Below are 23558 nucleotides of genomic sequence, written 5' to 3' on the forward strand. Positions count from 1 at the left end.
CCTGAAGTCTGATGAATCCATTGTAGAAAGTCCATATGAGCATTCAGAATTTTGCAGATCTGCTGGAGCTAAAAACACACACAGGATTTTTAGATTATGATTTTTCTGATATGGTAAATTAAAAAAAACATAAAAAATTGAAATTAGGAAGTTATTTTCATTTCTTCTGGTAAGAAATTGACTGAGAATGTGCTAAATATTAATTGCATGGGTTTTTTTTTGCTATTTTATATTTGTAATGTTCATTACATCTATATATTAGTTCAATCTATTTTGTAACTGTCAAGAATTCAACTTCTATAATTCAATAAAACACTGACTTCTATAGTACAAAAATAAGTAAAGAACATTAAGAGACATTTGACAGGACAAGAACTTCATATAATAATTTTTAAAATATTACCTTTTTAAAAAAGGTAATCAACTTTTTTATTGAGGTATAACTGACATATGTAACATTATATTAGTTTCAGGTGTATACAGTAATGATTTGATATTCATATATATTGTGAAATGATCACCACATTAAGTCTAGTTAACATCCACCATACAGTTACAAAAAAAGTTTTTTTTTATGATGAGGACTTTTCCAATCTATTCTTTTATCAATTTTCAAATATATAATACAGTATTATTATTAACTATAGCCACCATGACTTATTTATTTTATAACTAGAAGTTTGTACTTTTTGACCCCCTTCAGCCATTTTGCCCACCACCTACCTCCAGCCGCTGGCAACCACCAATCTGTTCTGTGTATCTATGAGCTTGGTTTAGTTTTAGTTTTTGTTCTCAAATTCCATATTTAAGTGAGATCATATGGTATTTGTCTTTCTCTATCTGACTTATTTTACTTTGCATAATGCCCTCAAGGTCCATCCATGTTGTCACAAGTGGCAAGATTTCCAAATAGCAATTTTTAATAAACGGTAATACTCAGTTGTCAAGTGTGTGGGGGAAATAGGTACATTCATATACAGCCTATGGTGATATAAATTGACCCAGCCCTTCAAAATGTAAATTTTTGCAATATATACCAAAGTCTTAAAACATTCGTACCTTTTAACTCAGTATATTCTACTTCTAGAAATCTATCCAGAGGAAGTAATGAAACCTAAACACACAACTGGTCATTACAGGTTAATTTCACAGTGGTAAAAATTTGAAACAATATCTCCATCTATAAAAAATGATTAAATATATTATGGTAAAGTCATCTCTAATGAAATGTTATAGAGTCATTAAAACCATATTTTCAAAGAATGGTTAAAATTTTGGGAAAATACTATGAAAGAATATTAAATGAAGACAGAATCCAAAACTTTATATAGGTATGTTTCCGAAGCTATTTAAAAGAAAATAAGTATTTTTACCAGCATAGCAAAAATACTTGGAAGAAATACACTAATATATCAGCATAGTACTGGTAACACAGGTGTTTTACTTTTCTTTACAGATTTCCATATTTCCCGAGCTTAATACATGGAATAAGCATATGCATTAACTTTGTAACAAAAATACTAATCCTTTTAAAAATGTTAGAACACTTTTGACAAATACTCTGGCAAAGTCCAGGACAATACTGAAAACAAGAAGAAATGAAAATGTTACCACACTTAAACAGTATGTAATAAAAACAGCAAATTCAGTGTATCTTAATATAACAAACAGAAATATAATTTGTAGTTGGAACAATGAATTTTTATAAAAATATGAGGCTGAATATCATATACCATAATATGAACTTGCTTAATAAAAATTTTAGAAATTAGGTGGTCTTTCCTATCTCCCCTCAAAAATGGTGAAAATAAACAGGTAAGTCTCATCATCGTGAATACTGTTGAACATACTTGGTATTTTTCTACCCTGGTGTATGGTCCACAATAACAAAGCTCTGTTGATCTGGTTACACTTAATTATCTACAAGAATATTATTGTTCAACAAATGTTTTCTCTGCTTCCTGTCCAATGATTTATGCTATCTGAGAAAAGAGATGAATTGTTGCTGATCTCTTGCTTCTTTTGTCCTGCTATCAAGAAGCAATTATCCTTTAATTCACTCATCTTAAACATCTCAATCACCCTTGCCAGTAAAAACAAAAAACAAAAGACTCAAATCATTTACTCCCCACTACTAAAATAAAATAAAACAATCCAAGGCTAAGCAGAGAAAAAGGATAAGGATGGGATTACAGTCTCCTTTTACTTACTCTGTTCAGAACACTCATTTTATATTAATTCAACACAGAGAGATTAGACATCAACTCTGCTTCATGTCTAAGTATGCATGTATTTATCTATGCATCAAAGTTCTATGACAACAAAACAATTTTGAATTTTAGAATCACAATGGTGATCTAATCTTTCACTAAAAAGAAAACCTATATTGTCAACTCCTGCATCTGCCTGAACACAGGAAGATGGTAGCATGTATAATCCCAGACTAATTTATATTTGTAATTATTCAATTTTAGATTCACGCAAAGTAGGGAATGGCATAATTTTTATAGCTGGAGGAGACTTCAAGATCATTTAGTCCACCCTTGACATTCTGCAAAAGGAGCTAAGACCCAGAGAGATTAAGTGACTTGAATAAAATTCTAGTGCTTTCTCAACTATACCATGCTCTCTTTCTAATTAAAAAAGCTAGTAATATGTATATAGATAAAGAACTGTCTATGTATAATTGACAAAGAGCTCACTAAAGAATAATTACTACTTACAGATAGGTCACTCATCCTCGCCTATCCAGCTCCTGGCTCCACTCCTAATTATAATCAACCGATAGAAAGTACAATGGAAGCTCCCACAAGGGGAGATTCCTCTAACCGTCACTGTCATGGGGTGGGAGAGGGGAAAGGGAGGACTCCATTTAGCAGCTAAGACAATAGCGAAAGGTTGAGGAAATAAGCTCTTTAATTAGAGTATAGAAAAACGAAAATAAACCAGTCCTTCCTTACCTCCAAATTAACTCAAAAATCTCAACTCTCTAATTGGAGTCTCTGCTGTATTTTCTCATGTTACAATAAATTTACATTATGAGTTAACTAGGATTCCACAAGGCAGGTGGAAACCTAATAAGCATACTTAACAAATATCTATGGAAAAATATATTTTTAAGTCTTATAGTTGACTTATCAAACTTTTGAGATATATCCTAATTATAAGTTAAGGATCGCCTGGATATACCTAACAGACTCAAACATGTATATACATACAGATATATGTATATATACACACTTACAGTTATATGAATATATAGATTAATATGTAAAAGGAAGGATAAACTAGCTAACGAGTAAGTGAACAGAAAAATAAGAACAAGGACAGGGCTTCCCTGGTGGTGCAGTGGTTGGGAGTCCGCCTGCCGATGCAGGGGACACGGGTTCGTGCCCCGGTCCGGGAAGATCCCACATGCCGCAGAGCGGCTGGGCTCGTGAGCCATGGCTGCTGAGCCTGCGCGTCCGGAGCCTGTGCTCCACAACAGGAGAGGCCACAGCAGTGAGAGGCCCGCATACCGCAAAAAAAAAAAAAAAAAAAAAAGAACAAGGACATACTTATAGGAAGAACAGAGAGAAAACCCTGAAAATTTTGGGAGAACAGTAATTTCTTTTACCCTCCTGGGAATAACCAAAAAAACTTACAACCTTTTCTGCTCCTAAATATTTCCTGCCCCACTAACTACACCCAAAAGCTTCATATGTCTGGAGGCAGGTAAGGAGCACTACAGTGGACAGGAGAAGGTAACTAGCTAAAGGAACGACAGAATGCTAATTTCATACTAAATTCTGGTTGCCTAAATAGATAAAACAGTTAACACACCGGGCCAGTAGTGTCAGCAGGACTTCCAAATGTATTCAGGTACTCAATAATGTCCTTGAGATCTTGGGCCGTTCGTTTCAGCCGAGCATATACATCTTCTGCTAACTGGTAACTGAAAAGGTAGGTAAAATAAAGGGATTAACCAGAAATGTTTTCTCCACTATGCACTGTTACTGACATACAAAGAATGATACCACCAACTGGATTTGTCCCAGTTCCCCTACCTTCTCATTTTAATGGATGTAGCATTCATGACCATATTCTAAAAAGACTCCATAGGTGAAGGCTTTTATCCATCTTGTCATTTTTACAGTCACCTATTTACTTTCTTTTTAGGTATCAGAATAAACCCATAGGTCACTTAGATATGTGAGAAGTTATTTGGTGTTTGGCAATATTTAGTAAATGCTGAGATGTCTTCAACAATTTTGAATACATAAATTTTCAAAGTAAAAACTTATACAAATATCCTCCATCATCCAACAAAAGATATTTTAAGAAATGAGATTCACAATAATCAAAGGCAGATAAATCTGCTAAGTTCACAACAAATTGATTAGTTGACTAAATTCTCAAGATTTCCACACCAACTATTTGTGCATGCACACACACACACACACACACACACACACACACTCTTAACCTAGTCAATGAATATGTTTATAAGAATTAAAGTGACCAGAGGATTTTTCAATCTTAACGTCTATAAATATTAAATAATTCAATTAGATTTATTGATAACCATCTACTGCTTTTCTGTCCCAAAGTACTTATAGGTAATTGGTTGCCTAGATTGTTGAAGATTCTAGTAAAGATTCCAACACAATGTAAATCTGACTACCTAAAAGCAATTGGAAAGAACCTAATGTTTCAATTATTTCTTCAACCTACAGTTAGGATCTCATGGCTGAAAATGTAAATCTATGTTTCCCCCCAAAAATGATAGAATGCATAGAATAGTCAATGCAAAGGAAAGAAATATTCACAAAGGCTGAAATACAAAAGCAGAAACAGAACTAGGGTCCATACAGATTAGCTGTACTTATCACATTTAATGCACCTACAAAAAAGCTAACTTGCAAGGTTTTAAAAAATAAGCTCAGTCTTGACTCACTAATAAGCCATTGATAAAATGAGTCAGATTTAACCTCAATCTAGTTTATGTAGCCATTCATACAAGTTCTCCTAACAGCATTTTATAATTTGGCCTGATTAACAAATCTCAGGTCCAAAGAGATAGAGTTACTGTGGGAACATTGGCAATATATTGACCAAAGGTGAAGACTAAATCACACACAAATAAAATATATCCAGCCCAAGACATTGACAAAATCATTCAACGTTTAAAAGCCATGCAGTTTGCCCCCAGATTAACTAATTGCCTTTAAAATAGGAAATGGATTTATCACTGAAGCAACTGAAGGAACATTAGGTTTAAAAGAGTTGGTATAAATAGGAGATCATAAATATTCCACAATATCATGACACCACATATATAAAATTGGTATTTCTGATTTAAGAACAAATTTGACAAATATAAAAACTTTATATAAGTGGTCATGTATAAGCTTGAGATTAATAACATTGTACAAAATGCTATAAAACAAAATTGCCAGAATGATTACTTCATTTTCAAGCAGTCTGAAAAGATAATAGTCAAATAAGGTGATAAATGGCAACTACCAGAACTTGCACTTTTCTACCAATTATTTTATTCCCTGCCTTTCAATACCATTTTTTCCCTTTTTTGGTAGCTAAGTCCTGCCCCATTCCTCAATCTTTATTCAGTTGCTTACATCCTCTCACGCTCCTCATCTGTATGCTGCAGACAAACAGACCCACTCTCGTCCTTTATAGACTCCTCTAAAGGGGTCAAGAGATCTTCTAGTTCTTTCTGCTGTGACAGGATAAAATACAATTCTTCCTCCAGCCTGAAAAAAATAACAAGTCAATAGAAGGGCTGACGAAAGGAATGTGGAATGACAAAATAAATGTCAATAAACTATAACAAGGAAAAACAACTGGACAAAGAAATAGATCTTTAATCTTTCAACCTAGGGAATCTAAGATTCTACCTTTTCTGATCCTGTTTCACCTTTTGCACTTCTCCATGTAAAGCAATAATCTATAAAGGAAAATAAGAATACAATAGTGTAAATATTTGAATTTACATTGTAATTTTAAAGTAGTATTTTTTTTCTCATATACACTTCAAGTATGAAAGAGTTCCTAATTCAGGGCACTTATTACCTACAGAAAATATTTTTAAGTTTATCACCAATATTGGAAGGAAAAATTAACCACTAAACACAGGTCTATTCTCCTGTGTTCATCTGAAAGTACTTGTACAATGCAGGTAGATTAATGAGAATATCTTCTTACCGTCTCACCATTCTCAATCAATGTATAGTCCCAAGCATTGACCTGGGTGACCTGGTGAAGAAAGTGTTTCTCTTGATCCTCTAACTCAAGGCTCCATTTGTTTACCAGACCACTCAGCTGACCATATGTCATCACAGGAGTTATGATTTCACTAAAAAAAAGGATACAGTATGATCATATGATCATACTTTCAAAAGTATGATCAGATTCTTTTATACTTTAGTGCAACATATGAGGACTTAAAGAAGAAAACAGCACATGAGGAGTTTCTCAGACCTGCTCCCCAACAAAACCACCATAACTGGTAAAGATTATTTTAAAAACAACCATTCAAACTCTCTGGAAATTATCTTAATGGAATACAGCAAATAACAATTTATTAAGATATCTACTAAATTTCAGTAAGAACAGCTAAAGTCTGTGCCACAAACTGCTCCCTTCCTTCTCCCTCAACTCAGCATGACGTAAGCTCCATTCTGCATTTATGCGGCCAAAGAGATGGGATTCCCTCTCCCCTCAGCTCTTAGTCAAAGTGATCCACTCCCCATCTAAGCAGTATCCATGGCACAGTAGGCAGCTGATCTTCCACCCTCCACTGGGCAGAACTAAGGGGAACTCTGATTCCCCTACCAGGTGGTATCAAATAGGCTGAACAGATACCTTATTTTCCATCAAGGGACTGGCGGAACCAGGCAATGCTCTGATTCCCTGCTGGGGCAGTGTCGGGAGGGCTGGGTGGAGAGCTGATCATCAATTCCCAGCCCAGCAGAGGCAGGCAGTGTTCCAATTACCCCACCAGGGCATTGTTGGCGAGGTCCAATGATAAGCTGAACCTAAATCCCCACTCAGCAGCAACAAGACTTAATAAGGCAGAGTGAGACAGTGTTAGTTACCATGAGGCTTCACCCCTTGTCTTCAGTGTCAGTGGCGGCCAATGGAGACCTGAACCTGTATACCCACCTGGCATCATTAAAACTGAACAAGGTAATGCAACTCGGGCTAATAAGGACTCCACCTCCCACCACCCCTATGTCAGCAAGGCTAAGTGGAAAGCTTAACCTCTATATCCACTGGAAAAATTAAGACTGACTGAGGCAGGGCAAAGCAGGGCCAGCACTCTGTGCCCCTTCTCCCAGAGCCTCAGTCAGCACTCTTGTCCCCCGTCTCCCAGAGCCTATGTCAGTGGGACCCAGTAGTGAGCTAAGCTTCCATACCAACCCACCATCAATGAGGCTGAATGAAGTGATATGAGGCAGAGTAGTTGACATCTTGCTTCCCCCCTCCGCCTGTGTCAGTGGGGCCCAATAGGAAGCTGAAATTCTGCAGCAACTAAGCAATATGAGTTAGTCCCCCGCTTCCTCTTGTTCTGGGAGCCCTGGGGCCCAGATGGGAGTTGAGCTTATAACCCCACTAGAGGCAATGAAGTAGTACGATGCAATGCCCCCACTTTCATGGGGAATGAGTCAGCAGGGCGGAGGGGGAACTGAACTTCCACACCTTTCATCTGCACTGAGGCAGTGTGAGTCACTGCACCACTTTGGCTGAGGTGGTGTGGGCAGGGTGCAGTGGGAAGCTGAACATACAAACGTACCCAACTTTTGCACTACACCTTAACAAAAGGATTCCCTAATTAACAAAGATTTAAATAGGACCAAGATCTCCTAACATAATAGATAAAATGTACAGGATACAATCGAAAACTACCCATCATATCAAGAACCAGGAAAATGACAACTCAAAAGAGAAGAAAACAACCTAGAGATCCCAACATTGAGAGGTATCTGATGTTGGAATTATCTGAAAAGAATTTTAAAGCAACCATCAAAAAAATGTTCCAACAAGCAATTATGAAGTCTGGGGAAACAAATGAAAAAAAAGAAAACCTCAGCAAAGAAATAGAAGTTATGAAAAACAATCAGATGGAAATTAAAGAAAAGAAAAATAACTGAAATAAATGCTCACTTGAAGGGTTTGATACTAGAGTAGAGATGACAGAGAATAGAATAAGTGAACTTGAGGATAAATTAATAGAACTTACAGAACAGCAGAGAGAGAATAGAGACAAAAAATGAAAAAAATCTCAAGGAACTGGAGGATGGTAATAAGAGGTAACATACTTATCATCAGAGAATTATACAAAGACAAAAAAAGACAGAATGAGATTTAAAAAGTATTCTGAAAAATAAAGGTTGAAAAATTCCCAAAGTTGTCAAAAGATATAAACCTAAAGACTTAAGAAGCTGAGCAAATCCCAAAGAGAATAATTCAAAGAAATCTATACTAAGACATATAATACTTAAATTTCTGAAAACTAAAAATAGAGAAAAAAATCTTGAAAGCAGCCAGAGAGAAACAACACATTACTTAAAATACAACCCTAATTTGAATGACAGGAGATTTCTCATCTTAAACCATAGAGGCTAGAAGCAAGTGTCACAACATTTTTCAAGTACTGAAGAAAAAAACTGTTGACCACAACTGCTATATCTGGTGAAAATGTCCTTGAGAAATGAAGGGAATATAAAGATATTTTTATGCAAAGCAAACTAAAGAGAATTTGTTGCTGTCGAAACTACCCTTGAATATTGGCGAAATAGAAAGGAACTGAAAACAGAAGAAGGCATGGAATTTCATAAAGGAAAGAAGAACAGCTAAATGGTTGGAAAAGGGTAAATATAATAGGCTATTCTACCCCTCGTGAGTTTTGTAAATCATATTTGATGGTTGAAGCAAAAAAGTATAACACCATGGAATGTGGTGTTCAAAGTACATAGAGGAAATACCTGAGACGACTATACTTAAAAGGTAAGAAGCATAAAGGGAACTAAACGGAAGTAAGGTTTCTACACTTTACCCAAAGTGGTAAAACGTCATTATGGCTAGATGGTTGTAAGTTACATATGTATATTGCAACACCTAGAGCACTCAGTAAGAAAACTATACAAAGCAATATACTCAGAAGCACTATAAACAGAACAAGCCGGAAACCTAAAAAATGTCTGAATAACCCACAGGAAGTTTAAAAAAAGAGAAACAGAAAACAAAAAACAGAGGTAACAAAAAACAACAACAACAAAATAATAAAATGGCAGACTTAAGCCCTAACACATCAATAATTACCTTAAATGTAGATGTGCTAAATATACCAACTAACAGAGAGAGATTGGCAGAATGGATAAAAATTATGATCCATCAATATGCTGTCTATAAGAAACTCACTTCAAATACAAGAACACATGTTGAAAGTAAAAGGATGGAAAAAGATATACATGCAAGATTAATTGTTAAAAATAAATGGCTATATTAATATCAGATAAAGTTGATTTGAGAGCAAAGAAAATTACCAGAGTCAAAGAGGAACATTACATAGTAATAAAGGAATTAAAGCACCAGGAAAGCTAATGATCCTGAATATGTACCAACCAAACAGCAGGACCCCAAAATACATGAAGCAAAACTGATAGGGCTAAAGAGAAAAATAGTCAAATCCACAATTACAGTTGGGAAATTCAAAAAGCCACTTTCCACAACTGAAAAGAAGCACTAGAGCAGCAAGGATACAGATCTGAAAATACAGTGAAGCAACAGAATCTAATTGACATATATAGAACACTCTACCCAAGAGCAGAAAACAATTTTTAGGTGCTCATGGAACACTGACCAAGAAAGACCATATCCCCGCTCGTAAAACAAATCTGAACAAATATATCAGAACTGAAATCATACAGAGCATGCTCTCCAATCATAATGGACTCAAATTAGAAATCAATATAAAAATAAAAAACAAGAAAATATCCAAACACTTGGATATTAACACACTTCTAAATAATCTATGAGTCAAAGAGGAATTCACAAGGGAAATTTTTTAAGTACATAGAACTGGATGAAAATGAAAATACAACATTATAGAAGATGTAGTACAAAGCTAACACAGTGCTAAGAAGGATATTTATAGCACTAAATGCTTTACATTACAAAAGGGGAAATGTCTCAAATCAATAATCTAAGTTCATACCTCAAGAAAAAAGAGCAAAATAAAACCAATGCAATCAGAAGGCAAAAATTCATAAAGAGTAGACGTCAATGAAATTGAAAATGAAAATAATAGAGAATAATCAATGAAATAAAAGCTACTCCTTTGGGAAAAGATGAATAAAATTGATAAAAGAAAGCTACAAATCACCAATATCAGAAATGAAATAGGGGAGTATGCCTATAGCTATTAAAAGGACAAAAAGGAAATATGTACAACTTTACACTCATAAATTCCACAATTTAGAAGAAACAGACCAATTCCTTGAAAACCACATACTACTAAAACTCATGGAAGATGAAACATAACCTGAATAGTCCTAGAACCACTAAAGAAATTGATTTATAATTTAAAAGCTCCTTAAAAAGGGGTTTCACTGGAGAATTCTGCCAAACTTTTAGTGAATTAACACAAATTTTACAAAATTTCTTCTATAAAATAGAAGAGAAGAGAATACTTCCCAGATCATCTTATAAGGCTAGTAACATTCAGATATCAAAACCAAGGACAGAATTTAAAAAAGAAAGAAAACAAAACTACGGACCAATATCTCTCATGAACTTGGATATGAAAGCCCACAAACAAAATACTAGTAAACTGAATCCAAAAATGTATTAAAAAATTATACATCATGACCAAGTGGGATCTATTCCACATATGCAAGGATGGTTCAACATTTGAAAATCATTGACTATATTTCACCATATCATGAAGCTAAAGAACAAAAATCTTAAAAGATCCTATCAATTGAGGCAGAAAAAGCATTTGACACAAATACGTCCAATTGATTTTTGACAAAGGTGAAAGAGCCATACGATGGAAGAAAATAGCCTTTCAACAAATGATGCTGAAAAAACTGGACATCCATAGACCCCCCACCCAAAAAAAAAGAATCTCAATCTAAAACACACACCTTATATAAAAATTAACTCAGAAGAGATCACAACCTTAAATATAAAATGTAAAACTATAAAACTTTTAGAAAAAAATTAGGAGAAAATCTTTGGGACCTAGGGTTAAGCAAAGAGTTCTTAAACTTGACACTAAAAGCACAATTCATTAAAGGAAAAATTGATAAATCAGACCTCATCAATTAAGTTTTGTTTGGTGAAATACTCTTTAAAAGATGAAAAGACAAATTACAGAGTTAGAAAAAATGTTTGTAAACCACATATCTGACAAAGGGCAGGTATCTAGAATACATAAAACTCTCAAAACTCAGTCAAAAAACAAATTCAAGTAGAAAATGGACAAAAGATATGAAAAGACACTTCACAAATGAAAACATGCAGATGGCAGATTAACACATGAAAAGATGTTCAACGTCATTAGTCATCAGGGGAATGCAAATTAAAACCACAGTGAGATACCACTTCATATCTATTAGAAGGGCTAAAGTAAAAAATAGTGACAACACCAAACACTGGCAACAGTGTGGACAAGGTGGATCTCTCATACATTGCTGCTGGGCAGGTAAAATGGTACAGCCACTCTGGAAAAGATTTACAGCGGTTTCCTAAAAAAATAAACTTGCAACTACCATATCACCCAGCAACTGTACACCTGGGCATTTATCCCAGAGAAATGAGACTTAGGTTCACCAAAAACCTGTACATAAATGTTCATAGCAGCTTTATTCATAATAGTCTCCAACTGGAAACAACCTAGACGTCCATCAATGGGTGAATGGTTAAACAAATGATGGCACATCTATAATACCATGGAATACTACTCAGAAATAAAAAAGAACAAACTATTGATGCACATGACAACTTTATCTCAAGGAATTATGCTTAGTGGGAAAAACAGTTCCCAAAGGTCACACGCTGTATGATTCCATTTGTATGACATTTCTTTAAATGTCAAGGTCATAGAAATGGAGAACAGAGCACTTGTTGCCCAGGTTCAGGGAAAGGAGAAGAGGGTAGCGAGTGTGGATATAAAAGGGCAACAGGAGGGATCCTTGTTGTGATGGAACTGTTCTATATCTTGACTATGTCAATGTCAGTATCCTGAATGTGATATTGTACTATAGTATCGCAAGATATTATTATTGGGGAAAACTAGGTTAAGTACACACAGAATTTTTTGTATTATTTCTTAGAAGTAAATGTGAATCTACAGTTAACTCAAAATAAAAAGTTTAATTAAATGCAGATGTACAGAACGGACTTGAGGACACAGTGGGGGAAGGGTAAGCTGGGACGAAGTGAGAGAGTGGCATGGACATATATACACTACCAAATGTAAAATAAATAGCTAGTGGGAAGCAGCTGCATAGCACAGGGAGATCACCTCGGTGCTTTGTGACCACCTAGAGTGGTGGGATAGGGAGGGTCGGAGGGAGGCTCAAGAGGGAGGGGATATGGGGATATATGTATATATATAGCTGATTCACTTTGTTGTACAGCAGAAACTAACACAACACTGCAAAGCAATTATACTCCAATAAAGTTGTAAAAAAAAAAACCCAAATACTTAGAGATGAACATGGCATAAATTGTAAGAATACAGGTTCTAGAGCTTGACTACCTGAATTTTAATCCTGGCTCAACCATTACCAAGTGTGTGACCAGAGGTGAATTATAAAATCTTTATGTGCTCCAGTCTACTCATCTATAAAATGAGAACAAAAATAGTACCTACCTCATAAGGTTATTGTGAGGATTAAATGGTATGATGCTGTAAAGCACTGTAATATTTCTAAACATATAGTAATTGCACAATAAATGTTATCTATTATTAGCAATAGTAATAATTGTATTATAATGGTATTCAGAAGACAATGGTATCCTTTTCGTTGTTCAACTTCCTAAGCAACAGAAATTCTTTCCCTAACTGCTCCTTGACTCTGAGTCATTTACCTAACATTCAAACACTATTCTAAAGATGTACAAGCAAACTATGCCTTCTATATGACAAAGAAAATGAGACTCACACGAATTTTCAAATAGGCTTACCTAATGGTCAAAGTAAAAGGTTTAGGAATCATGCCGAATGGAACAGTGTTATTCATGCCAGTTGATGTCAGTGGTTTTAGATTCATGGTAAAGCTACTGGTGGTGCTGGTGCTGGTGCTGGTGGTGGTGACCGTGGTAGTGGTGATGGTTGACGTTGTAGCTGGAAAATAAAGTGTATAATGTTAGTAATAAGTAAGGAATTTTTAAATTCAGTCCCTGATTATTCAGGATGAAAAACTATAGAAGTATTTTTTAATGTGAATTTGAACTCCAAGTTGTATGATTTTAACTCAATGTTGCTATAATATATGGCAGGCCAGGTATTTGGATTAAGCTTCCTGCCAACAACTTAAAATCCTGGATAAATGTATAGAAAAATACATTTTATAACCTAACCAGACCCATAACCATTAAAGAAATTGAATCAATCCTCAAAACTCTTCCCATAAAGAAAACTCCAGACCCAGATGACCTCACCGGTAAGTTCTGCTAAACTTGCAAGGAAAGAATAATTGCAATCTTACACAAAATCTCTGTACATCTATAACTTTGCATACTTATGTGAATATATCTGTGTAATTAATTTCTAGAAATGAAATTGCTAGATCAAAGGGTCAGCATGCTCTAAATTGTAATATAACTTTCCAATTCCCCTACCAAAAAGACTTTGCCAATTTACATTCCTATCAATAGGGGAGACTGCCTGTTTCTCTACACCATAGCCCATAGTAGGCATACATCTTAGCCAGTATTATAGTTAAAAGCCTCTCAAAGTTTTGTCTACAGCCCAGACCTCTCTTCTATGTGTCTTTTCTATTACACCCTTACTAAAATGCCCTGTCTCTGTACATGAAATTCTCAGTTCACATCATGGCCGAGCTCAGATTCTTCCTTCACCATGTTTACTGTCCACTTCTCTTCTACTCATGGTTATCTCTTGGTTTTCTGAACTCCTATAGCACTTTTGGTTCTTCCTTACACAGTGAGCACTTAACAAACAATGCACAGAAAATTGTGGCTGGTGGAGACTGGAAGTGTTTTCTTCTTTTTGGTTCTCTGTATTTTCAAATGTTCTTATAATTAATAAATGCTGCTTCTGTAACAAGAAATTTGTTATAAAAATATATTATAACATGTATACAATTATTTGTTTGTTTTACGTTAGCCTTGTTTTCCCAATTAACAATACTTTCAGGTTAACTGCCACCCTAGATAAATACATATATCATGGTGACTGCCAACATGCACTGCCTATTCTTAGGGAAACTGGCCTACTCTGTTCCTGCTGAGGGATCAGGCTCAGACACCCATTCTTTATTTCAGTAACTCTGTCCTTTGATCCTAGTTCACAGTTGACAAGGGTGGGCATCTGAAGTATAGGAAGCCATCCCATATGCTACTGGCAGCCTATAAGAGGGTCTGACACAAAAAGCTCTAGCCAAACAGGGATAAGGTAGGTCAGATCTCATTTTCGAACATTTAGAACTGTGGAAAGAATCAGACAGTAGGTAAAAATACGGAAATATTTCCAGAAATATGGAAAGAATCAGACTCTAAGCAGAAATTTGGAAATATTTCCAAGTATGTAGAAAGAATCAGACAACAGGCAAAGGGAGCTGAAAGGACTGACAGAGGAAAAACATAAAGTAGAATTAAAGAGTCATGAGCAAGTCAAAATTAAGAATATAAAGCAGAAAAAGAGGTAAAGAAACCAAAAGGAAGTTAAAAAAAGAAAAAAACAGGCAAAAGGAAAATAGCTGAATTATGTTTATGCAATATTAGATCCAGGAGGTCCCTAAAGCTGACTTTAGAACAACTTCTAAATTCCACATTCCTTGAAGTTCATTGCCACGATAATACCTGTATTAGATTTCCATAAGATTTCATTTCCCTTTTGGCCACAAGGATCCTTACAATAATTCCCCCATTCTTTTGGTTAGCTTTTGTGAAAGTAGAATGAGCACCACAAGAGAAGACCATGCCCAGTCACAAAGGATCCCCGGGGTCACTATCACTCAGGACACTGGAGAGGTTAAAGATTGGATCCCACGTTCCATTCTTTATAGCCATGTGGTCACCATGCTCTTCATCTGAGAATAAAAAGTCTTATTTGAAAAGAATTCCCTCCCCAGAAATGCTGAAAATTAATGACATTATCAAGACCCCCCCCTTTATTGATTAATTCATTCTAACATTGTGTAACTACCATATTCAAGGCAAAAAAACCCAGAAAAACAATTAAGAAAAAAACAAGTCCTTGTTGTAAGGGAGCTTATCTTCGCCCAAAGAAGATTTTTTTTTTTTAAGTCAGAATTTCCTGACACGGACAGATGTCCAAAGATAACGTATACTTAAGAGAAAACAGCAAATTCTATGATTATGTCTGTGTGTATCCCATTTTTGTAAAACAAATAAATTTAATGTATGTTTGTAAGCATTTGGAAAAAAGCCTGTTAAGACAAGCACCAAACTGTTTTCTCTAGAGGGTGTGATATATGTATATATGCATGTGTGTATGGTTTTTATAATTTTTAAAAAAGCAACTACCATCACTACCACTAAAGAAAGAGGTTAACAGACAAATGAACAGCTCTCCAAAGATGCTGTGCGATACCTTCAGGAAATTAATACCTGTCAGTCTAAACACAAAGGACTCTTGAGTCATAAAAAAATGGTATGATTATTTTAAACTGTTTATATAGTATTTATCTTTGTTCCTTATTTTCATGGTATTTTTAAAAGGTATAAATTAGCTCTGGCATAGTAGGCAATATTCAAATAACAATAATATTTCAATTAATACCAAAAGAAGCAATGGTTTTGAGAACGAAGGTTCTATCACAGTCTGATTTTGCAAGTTACAACTTTGGTCTAAACTAAATACAGTCAACTCTATGTTATCTGTGTACTAAAAGGGAAGCACTGTTCTATAAATAATAGAAAATAATTGCATACCAAATTTGGATTTACATTTAAATAAATCTCACTCTGATGATCTTAAAAATCATTACATAAAATAGTGAGACCATCCTTTAAAAGATCCTACTATCCAATTTTCCTATCTTGTCTCTGATCAACAACTATGTATCTTACTCCATGCTAGGAATGGACATCATTACTTTCATAGACTAATGCAAAAGATGAGATTTATAACAAGCAAGCTTCTCTTAAAACTTGCTGGTTATACCTAGGGCAGAGAATAATCTCAAATGGCTATAAATTTACAAATACAGATACCCGAAAGCTGTCCTACAGGGCTAATTTGTGAGATGAAGAATCTGAGCAAGTAAATAGACTTGGGGGGAAGGAAAGGTGAGTAGGGGAAAAAATCAACAGTGGGTTGGGGGTATTGAGTTGAGACATATCTGATGGGGAGGTGGGTAAGTACATAAGGCAGTGGTGGATGGGATGGGCTAGTAGCAAAGGTACCAGTTTGCAGGAAGGAATCTTAAGACTCAGATAGGTAGGGGATGAGTTATGGCAGAGTCACCAAAAAGCCTGCAAATTCATATTTCAGTGACTCCGCCCACGACTGAAAGAATCAATTTTTTGTTCAGCATTTTATAAGGGAAACTATGTGTTATATTTCTTGCAAATATGGTTACTTATAAAATTCTCAAGCCATGCCCTTCATAATGCTCATAGGTTGGCCAGTTAGCCGAGTACACAGTAGAAATTCAGTTAAGTGTTGGTCATGCAAAAGATGGTTTACATCTCTGTTTAGGAATAATTATTTTAAACTTAACAAGGACTGACTTTTAGTTTATGACAGGTTTGAATAAAGATTCATTTCAGCCCTAAGTAAACTTTTAAAAGTCAGAACAAACAAGACTTCCCTAAAGTGGAGTCTGACTTAAATGGTAGGTTTAAGTAGTAACTGACCTCTAACCACCCAGCTCACAACAGCTAAAAGGCAATGGATAACCAAGTTTTCTTTAATTTACAACCTAACTAGTGCCTAACTGGCAGAAACAAATTTAGGATAGGTCCACAGAAACTCCTATAATCAGCTTAAGGAGAGGATCAACTTTAATACAGGTCAAACCTTAAATTAACTTTTAGAGAATAAAACTCTATGAATCCCAGTGTACTGGGTCACTTTAAATAGTATGGTCAATAATAAGAATTTTTAAGTTTCAGAGTTGACAAGAGTTTGATAGCAACTTTGATTATGGTCATCTCAAAGAAGTAATCTCATTGACATCAACTGTCTCATTCTACCCTTTGGCAATTGTCAATACTGATGTACCTTTTGGATATGCTGGTGAGATGATCAAAACCTTCTTAGTCCTAGAAGCTAAGGAATACAACCTACTTACTGCTTTTGTTATGCAGTACATTTCCAGTGAGCATTCAAACACATCCCAGTAGTTCTAAAAATCTTACTAGATGCAACAGCAGCTGCTCCACCTGCTCCAGGGAAATTTAATCCAAATCCCAATGCTGTACCACCAAGCATTCCAGCCAAAGTTGTAGGGGCACCACCAACTGCAGAGAACAACATAATATTACCTATTACTCTTTTAATCAAAAACAGTGAATGAAGAATTTATATAGGGTATTTTTCATCTGAGTCCTTTAGTAACTTTGGCTAAGCCTCAAAAAACTACAGTCAATCCATTTATATGAAAAGTCTAGAAAAGGCATAGATAGAGACAGAAAACAGATTAGTAGTTGTCTCGGGCTGAGAGATCTTACTGGGATGATAGAAATGTTCTAAAACTGCACTATGGTGAGAGTTACACAATTCGGTAAATTGATTAAAAATCACTGAACTATACACTTACATTAATTTTATGACATGTAGATTATATCTCATTAAAGTTGATTTTAAAAACACTGTGGTCAAGGTTTCTTTTCATTTTGTAGGCAAGGACATCAAAGACAGGAAAGAAAAAAGAAACCTGTCAAAAGTCAGAAGTCGGACTTACCCGGCGGCACAGTGGTTAAGAATCCGCCTGCCAATGCAGGGGACACACGTTCAAGCCCTGGTTCGGGAAGATCCCACATGCCATGGAGCAACTAGGCCCGTGCGCCACAACTACGGAGCCTGAGCTCTAGAGCCCGCGAGCCACAACTACTGAGCCCACACGCTGCAACTACTGAAGCCCGCGCACCTAGAGCCCATGCTCCCCAACAAGAGAAACCACCGCAATGAGAAGCCCACGCACCGCAACAAAGAGTAGCCCCCACTTGCCGCAACTAGAGAAAGCCTGCACGCAGCAACAAAGACCAAGTGCAGCCCCAAATAAATAAATTAATTAATTAATTAATTTTTAAGAAAAGGTCAGAAGTCAAGTTTTTGATTGGAAATGGAATTCATTCAATAATTTTAACTCCCAACCTCAGACATGGTCATATTCACAAAATCTATTATACTTGAGAAGGATATTGCTTACATATATCAAAAGGTTTCCAGAATCTCAGTCATGTCTCAGGAGTGGAACTGTATCTACTTGGAAGAAAATACAATTCAAGTGGCAACCTGCAATTTCAACTAATGTTCCACCTACGCCAACTGCACAAGGCAATGGGGGATGGCGGCCGCCATTTTTCAGGCTCAACTAGGCATCAGCAATTCCTGGCAAGTTTTATTCCCAGAAATGGTGACAGGCTTGCTATAACAGGGCTTTGGGAGGGCCATATTACTGCTAGGATTACAATAACAAACTCTAATGATGAACATCATGGCTGTAATAATCATGTTAATATAAAATTCATAGTGAAAGCCATGACAATCAGGTTTTTAGCAAAGCTACTATTGATATCAACAGTTACAAACGGGATCAAGCATAATGATAATTTATGAGACGTCGGAGATCCATAGCTTATACTGGCAAATTGAGTTAAGTGGCCTGATGCGAAATAATAGTATTTTCTTTGCAACCAGTAACTTACATGAGAGTCCAGTAGCAGCAGTGGAGGTAGAAACATTTGAAAATGAGGTAAACAGCATGGTGCTTGAACTAGTAGCGGTAGCAACAGTAGATGCTGGAACCAACCCTAAATTAAAGTAACAAGCAGAAAAATATGTCAATAAAAATAATTTTTAATAAGTAAAACACCATTATAACAAACTTCACTTATATGGAGAAATAACAACAAAGCAAGGAAAATCAAGTACCCTGATAGTTAATAAATGTGACATAGTAAAATTCCGATTTAAAAAATAGTTCATCAGTACTGCTTAGTATAGACAGCCTTCTAGCACCATCATAAGAAAGAAACTCTACTAAAAAAGTGAGCAACCTAACAGGGGGGTCCACTTCCAAATTTGTGACATAAGAAGTCCTAGGGACCCATTCCCCAGTGAAGCAACCATAACTGGTAAAAAATATTTTTTTAAAAAAATTGAAATCTCTGGAAATTGTCCTGAAGGTACAGCAAATAAAGAAACATTTATTCAAGAAAATCTGCTAAAATTCAGTAATACAAGTGAGAGTCTACAGCATATGAATCATAACCCACGCTCTTCCCTCCATCCCCTTGCTCCCCTTGAGAGAAGCTACACTCCAGGCAGGAGTCGCCAAGAAGACTGGACTCCCTCTTCCCTCAGCTCCCAACCAATGAATATAGTATCTCATTAGGAGGGGAAGCAGCCAGCATTCCTCATCACCCCTGACACACAGTTAAAGGATTGAAATTCCTGGTGAGTACAGCCAAGAGCTGAGGGGCTCCTTTCCTCCAGTCAGCCCCCACTCATAGGGCAGAGGGTCTACACCAGGCACAGTAGGCTTGCAATGCTGGAGCCCCATCAATCACCCTGACTGCCCTGCCCCAGCTTACCTGTAGGGCTGAGGTTGCATGCCGGAAGAGAGAAGCAAGAAGATCAGAAGCAACGGTCACTGCCCAGCACCCAAAGCACTGGTTCAAAGATTTTGCCCAGGGATAAAGGTAGCCCATAAGAACAGAAAGCTATGTCCAGAAGAACTGACTTTATTTGAAACAGAGTATGAGGAAGTTCAAGCCAAAGGACTCTCTCGAAAAAAAATAGAGATTTTGGTGGTAAGCAATTAAGAGGAAGTAAGCTTCATGAGAGCAACATTTAGGCTGCAGGCCAGCCAGTTTAGCAGAGATAACCAGGGAAAGAGAAGGCTGAAAAGAGCCCTCCTGAGGATCAGAAAAATTAAGTACTGATACATGAATGAATCTTGAAAACATTTTGCTAAATGAAAGAAGCCAGACACAGAAGGCCACATATTGTATGGTCCCATTTATATGAAATGTCCAGAAGAGGTAAATCCATAGACAGAAAGTATATTAGTGGTTACCAGGAGCTGGAAAGAGAAGGTAATGGGAGGTGACTGCTAATGGTTACAGGGTTTCTTTTTGCAGTGATGAGAATGTTCTTGAATTACATAGTGGTGATAGTTGCACACTCTGTGAATATGTTTAAAAGAAACACTGAATTGCACAGTTTAAAAGCGTGACTTTTAAGATATATGAATTATACCTCAATTATGCTGTTATTTAAAAAATACATGATCATCTCAATAGAAGCAGAAAAAGCATCTGAGAAAATCCAACACTTTTTCACGATGAAAACACTCAACAAACTAGAAAGAGAAGGGAACTTCCTCAACATGATAAAGGGCATTTATGAAAAACCTACAGCTAACGTCATGCTTATCAGTGAAAAACAATACTTTTCCACTGCCATCAAAAACAAAACATGGATGTCTGCTCTTACCACTTCAATTCAACAACACACTGGAAGTTTTAGCCAGGACAATTAGGCAAGAAGACGAATAAAGGATACCAGATTGCAAAGTAAGAAGTAAAATTATCTCTATAAACAGATGACATGATCATGAATACAGAAAATTCTAAGGAACCCATAAAAAAATCTGGAGAAAAACAAATATCATATATTAACGCATATATGTGGAATCTGAAAAAATTGGTATAGATGACCTTATTTACAGAGCAGAAATAGAGACACAGACGTAGAGAGAACAAATGTATGGATACCAAGGGGGAAAGTGGGGGGTGGGATGCATTGGGAGATTGGGATTGACATATATACACTATTGATACTATGTATAAGATAGATAACTAATGAGAACCTACTGTATAGCACAGGGGACTCTACTCAATGCTCTATGGTGACCTGAATGGGAAGGAAATCCAAAAAAGAGGGGATGTATGGATAAGTACAGCTGATTCACTTTGCTGTACAGTATAAACTAACACAATATTGTAAAGCAACTATACTCCAATAAAAAAAATCTATTAGAACAATGAACAAGTTCTGCAAAGTTGCAGGATACAAGATCAATATAAAAATAAATTTCAATTCTATATATTATCAATGAACAATCCAAAAATGAAATTAAGAATATAATTCCATTTACGATTGTTCAAAATGAATAAAATAGTTAAGAACAAATCTAACAAAACAAGTGTAAGGCTTGTATCCAGAAAAATAAAAAACATTATTGAAAGAAATTAAAGGCATCCTAAATAAACAGAAAGCTCTCATGTTCATGGATCAGATAATTTTATATTGTTAAGATGGTATGGTAGACAGAAAAATGGTCCCCAAAGATGGCCACATCCTAATACCCAGAGTCTGTGAACATATTACCTTACTTGACAAGAGACTTTACAAATGAAGTGAAGGTTAAGTAACTTGGAAGAGGGAGATTATCCTGGATTATCCAGGTAAGCAAAATCTAAGGACATGAATCCTTAAAAGTAGAGATCCTTTCCAGGCTGTGGTGAGAAGGAGATGGTGACTACAAAAGAATAGTCAGGGGATTTCCCTGGCGGTCCAGTGGGTAAGACTGTGCTTCCACTGCAGGGGGCACAGGTTTGATCCCTGGTTGAGAAACAAAGATCCCACGTGCTTCGCAGTGCAGCCAAAAAAAAAAAGAAAAAAAGAATGGTCATAAAGATGCAAGGTTGTTGATACAAACGGCCATCTAAGACTTGAAATCATACTCAATGTCATTAGTCATTAGGGAATTGCAAATCAAAACCACGACGAGATACTACTTCATATCGACTAGGATGGCAATAACCAAAAAGACATAATATCAAGTGTTAGCAAGGATATGCAGAAATTGTAAACCTCAGGCAATGCTAATGGGAATGTAAAATAGTGTAATCTCTTTGGAAAACTGTATGCACTTCCTCAAAGTGTTCAACATAAAGTTACCATATGACCCAGTAATTCCACTCCTAGGTATACAAACAAAAGAAATGATAACATATATCCACACTAAAATATGTACATGAATGTTCACAGCAGCATTATTCATAACAGAAAAAGATGAAAGGAAACAACCCAAATGAATATCAACTGATGAATGGATGAATAAAATGTGGTATATTAATACAATGGAATTTTATTTGGCCATAAAAAAGAAGCGCTGATTCATGCTAAAACATGGATGAGCCTTGAAAACATGCTAAGTAAAAGAAGCTAATCACGAAATACCACATATTGTATGATTCTATTTAGATGAAATGTCCGGAACAGAGCAATCTATAGAGACAGAAAGCAGATTCATGGTTGCCAGAACTGGGGTAAGAAGAGAACGGGCAGCGACTGTTAATGGGTATGACGTTTCTTCGGTGGGTAATGAAAATGTTCTAAAATTGACTTCAGTAATGGCTGCACAACTCTGTGACTATCCTAAAAACCAATTAATTGTGCACTTTAAATGGGTAAATTATGTGGTATGTGAATTATACAATAATAAATCTGTGAGAAAAAGTAATAAATAGAAGTCTGGAATAAAGTTTCAGAAAACAAATTACCTGGACTCTTCTTGAAAATTTAAAATAAAATCTATAAAAGAAATAAAGCTAGAGAAATTAAGTACATAAAGACACAAATAAGCTTAATTGGTTAATTGAAAACAAAGTTTACCTTTTCATCCTCACTATAGATCATTGCACACGGCACGTGATAGTAAGTACTCAATAAATATTTATGCTGAATCGAGCCAACCTTTTCCAATACATAATTTTCCAATACATAATTACAGATATTCTTCTTCCTTTTCAAAAGGAAAAAGTGCTTAATAAGTAACTGCATTTGAATCTATTGATACCTGTATCCAACTGTTGAACAATTCATGACAATATATGATGTAAGACTCTGCTATCCAAAACATCTAGGGCCACCGGGGGTTTGGGGACAGGGGGGAGATGCTAGGAAGGAACCGGGAACATTACCACATACCTCCAACTATTTAAAATATGTATCATGGAATATCCCTATGTTTCATTTAAGAGAAGCACCACATGTATACTTTTAAAGAAATAACCAATTATAGCAAAGGTGTTTTAATATTTCTAATTCAATACCTACCAGTGAGGCTAAATTTTTATCATGGGTTTAATGGCTGCTT

The sequence above is a fragment of the Grampus griseus genome (assembly GCF_964374135.1).
Source record: "Grampus griseus genome assembly, chromosome: X".
NCBI lineage: Eukaryota > Metazoa > Chordata > Mammalia > Artiodactyla > Delphinidae > Grampus > Grampus griseus.